This window comes from Arachis ipaensis, chromosome B1 (genome assembly GCF_059453495.1).
Source record: "Arachis ipaensis isolate K30076 ecotype BB chromosome B1, ASM5945349v1, whole genome shotgun sequence".
Taxonomy (NCBI): Eukaryota; Viridiplantae; Streptophyta; class Magnoliopsida; order Fabales; family Fabaceae; genus Arachis; species Arachis ipaensis.
Window position 1 is genome coordinate 14,257,661 of NC_142436.1, and position 14,523 is coordinate 14,272,183.

A 14,523-nucleotide genomic window follows, 5' to 3' on the forward strand; every position below is an offset into this window, starting at 1 on the left:
CTAGGCTAAGGATTCGATGGTCCCAGAACGTTTGGACCATTAAATGGTCCCAGAACAAAACATGCTTTTTAAGTTTTTTTAATAACTGCTAAATAGTCTTTTTCTAATTTTAATTACAAACTAACCCCATATATTTTATTTAATCATAAAAACTATTTTTTATTTTATAAATTATTATTTTATCATTAATCTATTATGTTTATTAACAATAAAAAACAAAAACAATAACGAATTAGATCTTCTATTGATCGTAATAAACTTTTTGGCTATTTCAATCGATTAAAAGATTATATTTGATCCGTGACGTTCGTCCAAGGTTGTGAAATCATGCTTCTTTGAAAATCAATCGATTGGATTATCAAAACAATCGATTGAATTTCAGGTTTTCCATAACTCAATCGATTGGACTACAGGTTGTTATCACAAAATAATTGATTGAAAATTGCAGGGTAGCATGGTTTTCGCAAAAATCAATCGATTGGTCATATTACCCAATCGATTGAACGATGACTAAAATGTGTGTTTTTAATAATTCAATCGATTGCTTATACTACCCAATCGATTGAATGCTTCAAAACAACATGAGGTCTCACAATTCAATCAATTGGTTGTGTTGCCCAATCGATTGAAGTCATCAAAACAATATGGATTTGCCGAATTCAATCGATTGATTGTGCTACCCAATCGATTGAAAGCTTCAAAGCAACTTGAGGTCTCACAATTCAATCAATTGGTTGTGTTACCCAATCGATTGAAGTTTGTACATGGCTTCCAATTCAATCGATTGGTATGAGAATTCAATCGATTGGGAAGTGATGTAAATGTATTTTTTTCTGCATTCAATCGATTGGTAATGTAATCCAATTGATTGAAATTTAAAATTCACTATCTATTAAACCCAAACCATGCGTATTCACTCTCTCCCCGTTTTAAAACATCATAACACCATTTCTGCACCTCTCTCCTCTCTCTAAAATCCAGAAAGCTTCTCTCTTCTTCTTCTCCAATCTCACCAACATCCACTCCAAACTACATACATATTATTAATCCTCATCCAAATCCTTACAAAACCCACCAAATCAATATCCCAAAATGGCCAAAACTAAGAACGCCAAAAGAGCTAGGATTGAGGGAGAAAGCTCTGCTTCCGCCAGACTAGTTGCTTCATCACATTACATGGCAAGGTGGCTACCGTCTCCGAGGACACTGAACAACTTGTGGAGAAGTTCGAGTCAAGGGCAATTGTTCCTCCCAAGTATATAACAGCCGAGTTCATTCATGATAGACATTATAACTTAGTCTGGAATGCTTTGCAAACATAGCACTTGACTGATTTTGTACAAACTAAGGATGATTATTACCCGCACTTGGTTAGGGCTGTTTATAGTACTTTAAATTATGTTGTTCCTGAACCTGATGAAGCGGGTGAGGAGGTAATGCCGCTGATTGAGTTTGATTTAGGGTCACGACATTATAGAGTTACTTTGGAACAATTAGCTGAATAATGGAATTTAGTTTATCATGGGACAAAATTTACTGGAGGTATTGCGGCAGATGAGGAATGGGGTGAATATAATAGATTGGTGGGTTTGCAGAGTCTACAGTATGAGAATCCACATATGGGTGCTAGAGGTAATATAAGTTGCAGTGGTTTGGGTAATGAACAGCGTATACTGATGTATTTATTTTCATACATGTTGATTCCAAGAAAACATAATCATGGAATCTTGTTTAACGAGGATATTCTAGTGCTTTGGGCTATGGTGACTGGAAAGGAAATAAACTAGCCTTATTTTATGGTTCATCATATGCTTGAAATGAAGAAAGAAAAATCAAGTGTTGGTTTAGGACATGCTTGCCAATGGACCAAGATTTTCACCTGGCTTGGAATTGACTTGAGTGAAGAGAAAAGTGTCGTCTTAAGTAATGTAGCCAAGATTGATGACAACACTCTAAGATAAATGGGAAGAGATCCGGATGCCCAAGAACCTCAGAGGAGACCCTGAGGTGCAAGCACAATGCGAGATTTGATGGATGAATTGCGAAGCATGAGAGTATATATGGAGGGGCAATTTGCTGATATGAGGCAGTGTCAAGACAGACAAACTGAAGCTATCAATTGTCAAGGAGAAGCAATTGAGCTTCTATACACTAATCTAGGCATCACAAACCCAAGGGACATCATCCCAAGGCCTGGACCATGAAGAAATTGTTATCTAGAACTCTACATGATCCTATAATCCTCATTGATTCTTGGATGAGAGTTAATGTTAGTGAGTTACAAAAAAATCTAGGATAATTACGTTTCGAGAGCGGCTCTATTTTCAACAATGACAAAATCTAGGTGTTATTTTCACTGTATCATGAAATGTGTCATTTCACTTTTGAGAGTCCTAGGTATTATTGTTCACTGGGTATTTTGACAATTTTAAATGATTTCATCCCTGTAAATCATATTATGAATTTTACTTTGGAATTGATTGTAACTTTCTCACTGGTTCATGAAATCCAACAGAAGCATAAGTTCTTGCAAGTTATTTCCATGGTGAAAGTTTCTTGATGCTGCTACTATTGCAACAGTTGGTGCCAACATGATGCTTAGTGAACACTAAAATTGATATCAAATTCAATCTTTGGACTTTGTTCTGCTGATCATGAAGCATAGCACTGACATTTTTGCTAGTGTTTTATTCTGCCATTTTCATACATGATGGCAAGAATTTCTTGTGCTTTTATTAGGTAGTGCAACTTTTTTAAGCTTATTTTGTTTTTAAAGAAAGTATTATGGCAATCTAACTTTCTTATTATACAAAGAAGCTAAAGTAGCAAAAAACATCTTATCTATGCATGTAAATCTGGGAACTTAATTCACATGTAGAGTTCTTGAATATTCAGTGGGACTTTTGTACATTTTTATAATTCATACGTAGAGTTCTTAAAGGTACTAGATTTGCTTGAATTGTAGGACCTTCTCTATCCTTCGCATGATTTTACTACATAATTTATTTAAACTCTTGGATGATGCATTAAATTTAGCTAAATCTTTTTTAAGTTTATCCTTAAGATGAGTTTAACGTTTTGTATGATGAATTGTGATCTTCACATTTTTGTTTACTAATAATATTTTCATTTTTTAAAATGTCTAACATCTTTTTTGAAGTTGCAAAACTTTTTTCTTTGATAAAGCAAATTATTTGACCATCTTTGTGAATTCTTAAAATAATTCATCATAAGATTCTTGTAACTCATAATAATAGTTAGAAAAATTTGCGGTCTGAGGTTGGCTGAGAGATAAAAGTTTGCAACTTCGTCTTCATCATCTAAGGAAGCTAAAGATGTGTTGGCTTTTTTTTTCAGGAAATCAGGTGCAATCAGTTCTTGAAACCAATCGATTGAAGAATGCTTGCAATAAGGTGTTTGTATGGATTCAATTGATTGTTTTGGTAGTGAAATCAATTGATGTATCCTCAATTGCTGATTCAATCGATTGCTTTGTGAGTGCAATCGATTGAAGTACACTTAATTACTGTTTCAATCGATTATTTTGTTATTGTAATTGAATGAAGTACACTTAATTACTGTTTCAATCGATTAGTTTGTTAATGCAATCGATTGAATTATCCTCAATTACTGATTCAATCGATTGTATTGTTATTGTAATCGATTGAAGTACACTTAATTACTGTTTCAATCGATTATTTTCTAAGTGCAATCGATTGAAATATCCACAATTATTATTTCAATCGATTGGGGGGGGCTTGATTACGTATAGTGCCTATCAACCAGTTTTGAAACTGTTTTTATTTAATTATTAATGATGCGTCTATTATTATTATTATTATTATTATTATTATTATTATTATTATTATTATTATTATTATTATTTGAGTATTTATCTACTTAAAAATAATTATAGATAGGATATAATCATATGAATTAATAAAATTTACTTTGTTAAATTATAAATAAAAATCAAGATAAAATTTGATTTGTATTTGATTTTAACCAAAAGATAAGATATCATAAAAATTTTTAAAATTGTTCACTTAATTTAAAAATTTTAAAAAATATAGAATTAAAATTTGGTTATCTTTTTTGGGTGTATATATATGTGCTCAATCCGACTAATTTTTTATACGTTGACAAATTATTTTAAGTATTTGCCTTTCAAACAAATCTACTTATACAATATATTTCAGTTGATAATAATCATGGATATTCCTCCTAACGAAGATTTAGTCCCCAATGATGCATGTAATACACAGAATATGTCACTGGCTACAGACTGTGATCTTATCACAGTTGATTTTGGTGATCAAATTGGAACTACAATTCTTAGTGCTAAGGTAAGACGTAATCGGTTTTTAATTTTTAGTAGAATGTATTATGAGTAATATAATCTTTTATGTTTTCTTTCTACAGAATGACCTAGTTATCAATGACGATGTTATTCAAAGCAAGGATCTAAATAAAAGTGAAGAATTGTCTAGTGAAGTGGAAGAGGTCCTCCTTAGCATGGAGGTAATTTAATTTGACAACCAGTAATGCAATTTATATTATGTCATACAATTTATATAGTATAAACATTTTTTATCACTCTTTTTGTATTTTTACATTTAAATAAAATTATTTTACCTAAACTGTTTGTAGTCAATGAGAGTTGTAAACATGGCTCAGGACGAAAAAATTGATAAAATCCTTGAATCTATAAACTGCATTGAGACAATGATTTCGAGACTCCGACCAAGCTTTCTGTACAAAAGACATGTCCATTCTCAAATAGATTGAAGGCTAAGAGTTCGGATATTGATATTCATACTACTATATCAGACGATGAAGATGATCTTATTGAACTGGACAAGAGGTCTTTCACTCAAGATGATGCGTTCAACATCGAGATCAATATGGACAAACCAACATCCCCAACTATAAGAGCCGCAACAAAAAAGAAAAATATATCAAAGGTATATGCATGTGTAGTAAAATTCAATAACTCATATTTTTTACTAGTATAATCCTAACATGATAATAAGAATTTATTGAACCTGTTTTTTTTTCTTAGGGTAAGACTATTATGGGGACACAGAAAAAATTACCGTTCACTCCCCCAGGCAGAATTAGAAAGCCAAAGATTGAGCCCAAATCATTCAATAAATCCAAGGCGTCTTATACATTGAGCCAACCCACAAAAGACTATAGAAGACCTGTTTATTTCTTTTCCATTACCAACATAATTACCACTTAGACACCAATCTTTAATTATCTAGTTTGTTATTAGTACTGCTAATTAACCATCTAGTTGTGTATTGCTAATACTTTTGTGTTAAACTTTGTAGTGAATGCAGTGTAAATTTATGCCAACTCTAACTATGCGTCTTTTGGAATATCAGATAAAGGCCTGTGCATATGCATTTTCTGCCTCGCTGGATCCATCATAAGTTAATTTGATATTATCTGTGTTGTCGATGAATGAGAACCAATCTAATGTGTTTTGGGTTTTAATTGATACCGTGAAGAACTTGTGGTAACAGATACAATCAGAACAACTATATCAGACTTTGAACATTTCATACCTGACAGACCCATTACTGAAAAGGTACACAAATAATCGATTAATTAATTTACAATTGATTTTTTGCACAATCTAGTAATATATATTTGGATTATGGTTCAGATTCTTGAATTAGCGGCATTGAGATGCACTGATGAACAATCTGATGTAAGTTTCAAGACAACATGGCAACTTCCACCGAGATTTGTGGTATGTTATATAACCCCTAACAAGATAATTTTACTAATTATAAGTTATAACTGTAATGCTGATATAGAACCATGCTTTATCATGTACTAACAGTAATATTGGTTTGCATTAATGAATTAGGTGGATGTCTTCAGCAAGATAAATTTAAAGAAGAAGATGGAACACTATATTTATAAATTTATGCAACCTACTACTGATTTAAAATTTATAAGAATTTTTTCTGGACATTCTTTGTTGAATATAGTTTTTCATCATTAATATTCATAACTCACGGACAAATTGTATGGTCTAGATATATGTTCCTATTCAAGAGGGTGACCACTGGTATCCAATGGTAATCTCGGTTGGCGATTGCACAATCTATCACTTGGACACCCATTTTAATGACGACAGAATTCAATATCGTGAACGTGTTATCAATACACTAGTAAGGCCAAGAAAAAACCTTTATAAGCTTATTTGATGATATTTTGTTTATATTATTTAACTAGTTATTTGAAATCAGGCAAACGTACTGGAGCAAGTCATCAAGTCAAAATTTTACAAGGATGATGTCATTCAAGAGTATAATAAAGAATTTTAGGACTACAAAATTAAAAGGCCAGAAGATATACCTCAATGTAGTTCAAGTTGGAACTCTGCAACTTGGGTGATGAAGTGGATGGATATGACTTTTGAGTTTAAACCAAATGGTAACAATAAGGTGAGCATTTATAAAACAACTCTCTAATATTTAATCCCTATTTTTTTGTACTAATTTATAATAAATAAATTGCAGCTTGAGGATCACGATATTTGCATGATAATCGCTATGCATTTACTCCGGGGTCGGATCAACCAGAAGAAGTCACAATTTATAGCGTCGGCCAATGAGTTTTGGAATATGCACACAAAATATGAGATGTAAAGATAATAGTAGTAATCTAGATAATTTATAATACTTTGGTTATTGCCTATTTATTTGTTATGTTTGGTGGATGTACTTCTTTAGTTATTTTTCAATGACTTCTTAAATAGAAATTTATTTCTTCGTGGCTTTTAAAATTTTTCTCTATTTCTATGCACTATAGAGATATTTTAGTTTAAAAAACTCATATTTTTATGATAAAGTAATGTCATTTTCATTTATTATTTCAGCAACAATGCCATATAAATATTATGTCTTGTGAATTATATTTTATTTTATATAATTAATTTATGTAAAAAATATTCCAGAACTTTTTATTTGTTTGCATTCTATTTTGTTCTTTTCATTTGTTCAAGATTTGACCTCTCTGTTGAATCTTGACTAGAAAAAAAAAACACCAAGCAATATATATCACGGCATTTTAATATTCTGTTCATATATTGCTAAGACATATGTGAAGTATATATGTTACAAATTTTTAATCAATTCTTCCTAGAGTAATAATGGAAGCCCCCTTTCAATCCTCCATTAGAGCGATAGGACTTTTAGACTTATCATCTACAAATTTTACAGTTTTCTCAGCCACACGATCCATTATTTCTTCATTGTAAAGCTCTAATAACGTTACTTTCACGTTGTGCTCTGCGTTCTCAGCCTCCAATATATCGAGGGGTAGCTCCTAATCCACCAGTAGGACGAGGTGCTTGACCAGGCTGACCGGGCCTTGGTGCATCATCCTTTAAAATGAGAAACAAATACAATCATCAAAAAACCAGTAAATGGTACATAAAAGACATATAAAATTAATTAACCATCACTTACAATTCCTAGGCACAAAAGTCACAAGTCTATTCCAAAAGAGAGAACGCATAACCACTTACCCTAAAGAAGACTAAAAGTTTGGAGTCCCATTCATTTATGCAGTCAATCACATTCACATGCTCAAGTGAATAAGCTCAAGAAGACAATGTTATAAGAATGCAAAATTGACATCACAGGTCTAAGATCTGAATATAGCTAAAACTAAAAGACAGACGAGACGCAATTTTTAGTGGATTAGGATCAGCCTCAATTCTTTCCATTAATATCAATTTCTAGATATGCAATTGCAAGATCTAGAACTATGATTTGCGTAAATTATAATTTGAAGAAATGAGATTTCTTCAAATGAATATGAAAGAGTAGCACTCCGGTCTCTATAACCGTTCTATGTATGAAAAGAGGAGATTAGTATCAGCCTCAATTATTTCCATTAATATCAAGTTCCAACTAGTTATCCAAGCACTGTAATACTCCACAGTTTATGAACAAAATGTGTATCAACATAGCTAAAGATAATCCAAAACAATTTGCGCTCATTAGAATCAATAAGCAACAGATCGTGGAAAAGTTAAAAGAATGGCAAAACAAGCATACTCTACGCCTAGCAAAGCGCTGTGGCGGCTCGCGGTTCTTCCTATCGGTGCGAGAACGCACCCTCACGACATGAGAGTGGATGGCACAGGAAACACAATACTGCATCTTCACGTACAACTTCGGAAGAGTGTATTCTATAACCAACAAACCATAACAATAGAAATACATAAATTCAAAATAATTCAGCAACAAAAGAACATAAATCTTGATAAACAGAGATAGATAGATTATGTGAAAGATTGCTCAACAATGTTCCTCACAAGGAACTGCTTGATTGATTCGTCCTGTGAATTTCATTAAAGAAAAAAATTAACCTAAGAGGAGTGAGAAACAAATATGAATGGAGAAAGAAGGAGAGTACCTTAGGGCAGCACTTGCCGCAGTTGGAACAGCGGATGAATTTGACGTGGCCGCGACCATGCTTGTTTCTTCTGCCATTTCTGCGCTTGAAAGTCTGAAAAAGAAGAAGAACGAAAGGGAGAAATTGAGGGATTAAGCAAAGAAGAAATAGTACACAAACAAAGCATTAACAATGGAAGAAAATATTATTAAACAACAAGTTTATTTTTAACATGTTGAATTACCCAAAAATCGTAGTTCACAGTTCATAGTTCACATTTCATGAAACTTCAAAGTAACCTTCGAACAGGCTTGAACAGAACTGAACTAACATTAATTATATAAAATTATTCAATTAATCATCCTTCAACAATTAATCAATATTTCAACAATTATTATTACAAAAATCAAAATTCAGACCTAAGGTTAGAAGCTGGATATCTAGAAAAATGCAGAGCTGACGGGGACAGGGACAGTGGTTGGCAAGAGGTGGCTGAAGGTGTAGCAAGGTTGAACAGAGATGGCGCCGGCGGTACCTAACTCAGCAACGGAAAGTGGTGCTGGCAGTGGCTGCGATTTTTGGGGGCTGACTTGGCGATGGAGCGTGGCTGCGAGACAGTGGTGGTGGCTCGACGGGGGGGCTAGACGGAAGTTGCACCGGAGGCTCGAGGTGGAGACTGGAGACGTTAGAACTGAAAGAGAGAGGTGAAAGTGGACTCTGGAGGATCGAGATGAGAGGTGTGAGTGGGTCTGTGTGAGACTAGGGTTCATTCCCCTTTCTTCAGCATGCAAAACGCAGCGTAAAGCTAGCTAATTTCAAAAACCGACCGGGTCACGGTTCGGTTAGACCAACCGGTTCTTAGCCGGTTCGATGGTTCAACTCCGGTTTTTAAATTTGTCGGCTTTGCTGTCTGTCTGAACCGTATTTATTAACGGTTTATGGTTCGACCGGTCAGTCTGGCTTATTCGAACCAGTTTTCATGACATTGCTTTTTTTTTTCCAGCCCATTAAACGACGCTGTTGGTGGGGTAGTTTAAACCGGAAACCCACTAAAAAACCGTCTAGTTTTTTACCGGTTTACCAGTTAAACGCCAGTTCAACTCTGGTTTTTTTTACCCTTTTTCGCTAACCCATATTTATTTGACAATTATTTCATCTAAAAAGCGTAAGCACGACTATTGGAAGAATATATAAAATTTCATTAATATAGTGAGAAAAATAAATAAATACAAATATGAAACTGATTCTCTATGGAAAAATATTAAGTTTATGGAGGTTGCTAATTGTCACTATCTAACTCAGCCGTCGGTTCGGTATACATGTTGCCATCATCCGAACCATTAGCTTCATCTTCTATAACGTTGTTGTCAATGTCCTTTTGCCAAGGACATGTTGTCTTCTTATGTCTTTCCATTTGACAAACACTACAACGTTGCTGCTTCTTCTTAGATGGTTGTTCTGAGCCTATATTGGTTTGATGCACATACGGATTACTACTTTTAGCTACACCTGACTGAGGTTGATTAGTGCCTTCGTCTGCAGCCTTGTAAGATGAGTACAATCCCATAATTATGTCACGTGTCTCTTCATATCTCTCTGGTACTTTAGCAGCAACAGCAGCCAATTATTTAGAAAATTCTATCAAGGCACTTTGATGACTAATAACAACAGCATCCCTGGTGAACCCACTTGGATCATTGAGTGCTGATTTCACCTTTTTTGTCAATCTATCCAATACCAATGACTGGGAAATCTCACAAATGTCTCTGTCAACTAGAACTTTCACATTATGTTCGTAGGGAATTCCAAATGACTCCATTCTTAAACAGGTACACATGAAGATCATTTCTTCTTGACGAAATTCAACGGTCCACAAAAATTTGGGCCTCCCATGCTTACACACAATGTACTTTATGCAATCATCGTTATTCTCTATGTTTAGCACCCACATTGATCTAGCTCTAGAGAGAAATGGCCGAAACAATAGAAATATCTCATGAGTGTATAACTTAGCAGCAAATCTCTCTAGCAGCTCTATACAAGTCTGCATGACGGGCACCCCACGTGTAGATTCATAATCAGCATTAAATTCTTTAAAGCGCAAGTGTGCAACACACCTTTGAAAATGCTCTACAAAACTTGTCAAATCATACCGCGACCCCACATACCTTGCCACAACTGAGTGTAAACCTTCACATCTTGAGGTAGTTCTAAACCCAGCAAAGAATTTTCCTCTTATATATGCAGTAACCCACATATGCTTCTCTTCATACATGTTGTTCACCCACGACTTATCCTCAAGGCCAAATTCTTCAATAAGTTGAACCCACTTACGCTTAAACACGGGAATCTCGTAATCTTCCAACATGATTTTTCTGAATTTAGATGTAAACGATGGATTTCCAACATTGCTAGTTGCATTTCAAATAAGGTGCCAAGCGCATAATCTATGTCTGACTTCAGGAAATACATCTCTTACTGCATTCCTAATCGCCATGGCCCCATCAGTTATTATTGAGGTCGGGGTCTTACCCTTCATTGCAAACATGAGCTGACGCAGGAGCCAAATATATGTATCAGTAGTTTTGTCCATAATTAACGCAGCATCAAAAACAATTGTTTGGTTGTGGTGGTTAACCCTGCTGAATATGACTAATGGACAACTATACTTGTTCTTCTTGTATGTAGCATCAAAAGCAATAACATCCCTGAAGGGTTGGTAGTCTAGTTGGCTAATCCCATCAGACCAGAACAAGTTACGTAATAAACCTCTTGAATCAATGCCTTGAAATATAATTGCGGATCCTTCAACCGCATATCCTCCAACTTCTTCAACACTCGTGCTGCATCACCAGGAATTTGACGCCTTTGCCGAGCAATCTCATTGTACATATCTCTGGGACCATAGCCAACAAATTCATACCCGCCTGCTTGACTAGCTAGAAGACGAAATATCTGTGAAGTACTAATCCCGGACTTTAGCATGTTCATCATTTGCATAATATCTGCCTCTGACATTTTTCTGTGGGTAGGCAACATAGCACTGAATTGTGTATCCAATAGATCATGGTTGTGTTCGTCAGAGAAATAAAAGATATGCCACCTTCCAGTTTCTGGTACAAATTTAACATCCATTCGGGCTTCACACCCAGTTCTTGTTTTCAATCTAGGCTCTTTCTTCCTTTTTTCCATCGTGTAATATTTCTCCTCCCTGAATCCTTGCCTATAACATACAAATTTTTGTTTGTAAATCTCGCCAATACTATTCTTAAAGGTCTTGCTCTTTCTTGCACTAAAGCCCTTCGACTTTGAGTACTTCAGATAAAAATCAAATGCAAGCTGCAAAGTAGAAAAGTGATCTTTACCAATTTCTTCCGCAAAATTTTCACTAAAATTCAAAGTTGTAATGTCTTGCACGGAGTCAACCGCATAAGCAGCTTCAAGGATATCTTCTGACCGATCAGCTTCAGAAAAATATGCTCCCTCAGTAAATTCATCTCCGAAATCTTGTTCGAATTCATTATGTTCATCCATCATATTCTGGTCACAAACTAGCTCTTCTTGTTGGTTATTATCATCGTCCTCCTGGTATTGCTCATTCATCTCAGTGTCCATAAACATACCTAACATCTTAAAAATATCCAATGAAAAAAAAATCAGTACACTCTGTCTTATAACATTACAAAAAATAAATAGATTCTAATATTGCTAGCAGGGACGGATCCAAAGATTTTAATATAGAGGTGCCAATTTTTAAATAATTTTTTTAATCTATAAAAATAATTAACATATAGTTATTGGAGTTAGTTTTTTAACAGATTTATTAAGATACATATAATTATAATTTTTTTTCTACAATTTTATTTTTAATATGATAATTACATAAAGAAAATATAACAATATCAATAGTACATTATAAAATTATAAAATACCAATAATTTATAGCGTGTTTAGCTAAAAATTATCACATATCTTATTAATTAAAATTCATTCTTTCAAAAATTTTTAAAAATTTGAAAATAAATTATAAATTATTAATTATTTGAAAGACACAGTACCCTTATAGAATACAAGATATAAGATATTTTTATAAAATTTTTCTTTTAACAACGTGAATTTAGAAGAAAAATTAATATTTTTTACAAGAAAATAATATCTAAAGTACATAATGTGATTACCAAAATATAAGTATGTAAGTTATTATTAATATAAAAATATGAATGTTAAATATATTAATATAAAAAAACAAATGATTTTTTTAAAATAAATATAGAAATTATTATATAAAAACTAAATTGAAAGGTACAAAGACTTGAGAGTATGATATTAAATTAGTTAGGTAAAAAATATTAGTGAATTAAACAATTAAGACATAGATCTATTACATAGTGAAAAATAATACATATAAAACTATTAAATTACATAATATTTTTTTATTTTTTAAACACAAATATTATATATAAGTATAGTTTCTTAAAATTTTGGGGGTCCAGGCCACTACTCGATGAATAATAAGATAATAATTTATAAAAACGATAACAAAATTGAAATAGGCGTAGTACACACTTCAATCGATTGGGTAGCACAACCAATTGATTGAATTTGGCAAATCCATATTGTTTTGGTGAATTCAATCAATTGGGTAACACAACCAATCGATTGAATTGTGAGACCTCAGGTTGTTTTGAAGCATTCAATCGATTGGGTAGTGTTACGGACTGCCACAGTCCAAGCCCGCTCACCCGACGGGTCGGACCACCGCCTCCGACCCAAACCCCTAACCAGCCTCCACGATAGAGGCAGCCCAACGGGTCGGTCCCCCGCCCGACCCAAAACATGCGTGACTTGCCACAAAGCAGCTCAAGTCACCACGCCTAGCAACCGGTCGGGTCGGTACCTTCGAGACCCCGACCCGGAAGACTGGAACGTCCTGCTCTTCTCCACGTGGATTAGGGCAGCTCATGGAAACTTCCTGGCCAGTGGGCTAGGTCACCTATGGGCCCACCAAGCACAGTATATAAGGGAAGAGGCCAGCTCTTCCCCCAAGGTATGTGATATCTTACCCAATTCGGCTATCACTTCGTACGGACGCTGACTTGATCGTCGGAGTATCCTTGCAGATAGAACCCCTCCCCCCCCCCCCGTGTCCACGCCGTCTCCGTCATCAACCAACTTCCGGCTAGCATCTCAACACCCGTTCCAAGTCCACTCAAGGCCTCACCTACTTATTCTCTCCGTACCATCTGACCCATCGAGTGCCCAAGGTACCCTAAGGCAACGAACATTGGCGCCGTCTATAGGGATCCTAAAGCAGACATGGAGCAGTTCCCCACGTCAGAGGAACTTTGTGAAGGAGGAGGGGTTCGCCTAAGCAGGGCGAGTTCGACAGCCCGCACCAGTGAACAACCGCGACCCTCCGCTCAGCTAAACCAGCCAATCTACACCAAGACCCCTAAAAGACGGTCCTTCGGAGGGACGGGAGCCGACACCGCTAAGATTATGCTGGAGCTTAGACACAGAGTGCAAAACCTCGAAAGGGAGCTAGCAACGAGGAGGCGATCCCACGGGGATGTCAGCCAATCCCGCACCCGCTTCCCCTCCCGGAGAAGCGACCTCCTGACCTACCCGAGGTAGATCCGAAAGCCGCGGGGAGTCCCAAAAGGAAAAAGCCAGGAAATGGTTGCAACCCATCATCATGGGAGCCACTCCCTTCCACCCCTCGATCCTCAAGGTCTGGCTTTCGAGAAATTTCGACAAGCTAACGGACATGAGGTACGACGGGACTAAGGACCCCCAGGAACACCTCACGGCATTGAAGCAAGAATGAATTTGGAGGGGGTAGGCGACGCCATCAGGTGCCGAGCATTCCCGGTGACACTGGTTGGCCCAGTAATCCGATGGTTTAACGCACTCCCACAGGGATCCATCACGACCTTCACAAACATCTGTCAAAGCTTCCTAGCTCGATTCACCACACGCATAGCCAAGGCAAAACACTCGATCAACTTGCTGGGGGTTACCCAAAAGCCCGGAGAGCTGACCAGAAAGTTCCTGGACAAATTCAACGATGACTGCTTGGAAATCGATGGCCTCACCAAC

The 14,523-nt window shown here is 35.6% G+C and overlaps 2 pseudogenes; both read right to left on the reverse strand.

The window, feature by feature from the left end:
* Positions 1–7,318: 7,318 nt before the first annotated feature.
* Positions 7,319–8,757, reverse strand: LOC148575779 (small ribosomal subunit protein eS26x-like; annotated as a pseudogene).
* A 1,291-nt stretch (positions 8,758–10,048) lies between these two features.
* Positions 10,049–11,958, reverse strand: LOC148575780 (protein FAR1-RELATED SEQUENCE 5-like; annotated as a pseudogene).
* Positions 11,959–14,523: the final 2,565 nt, after the last annotated feature.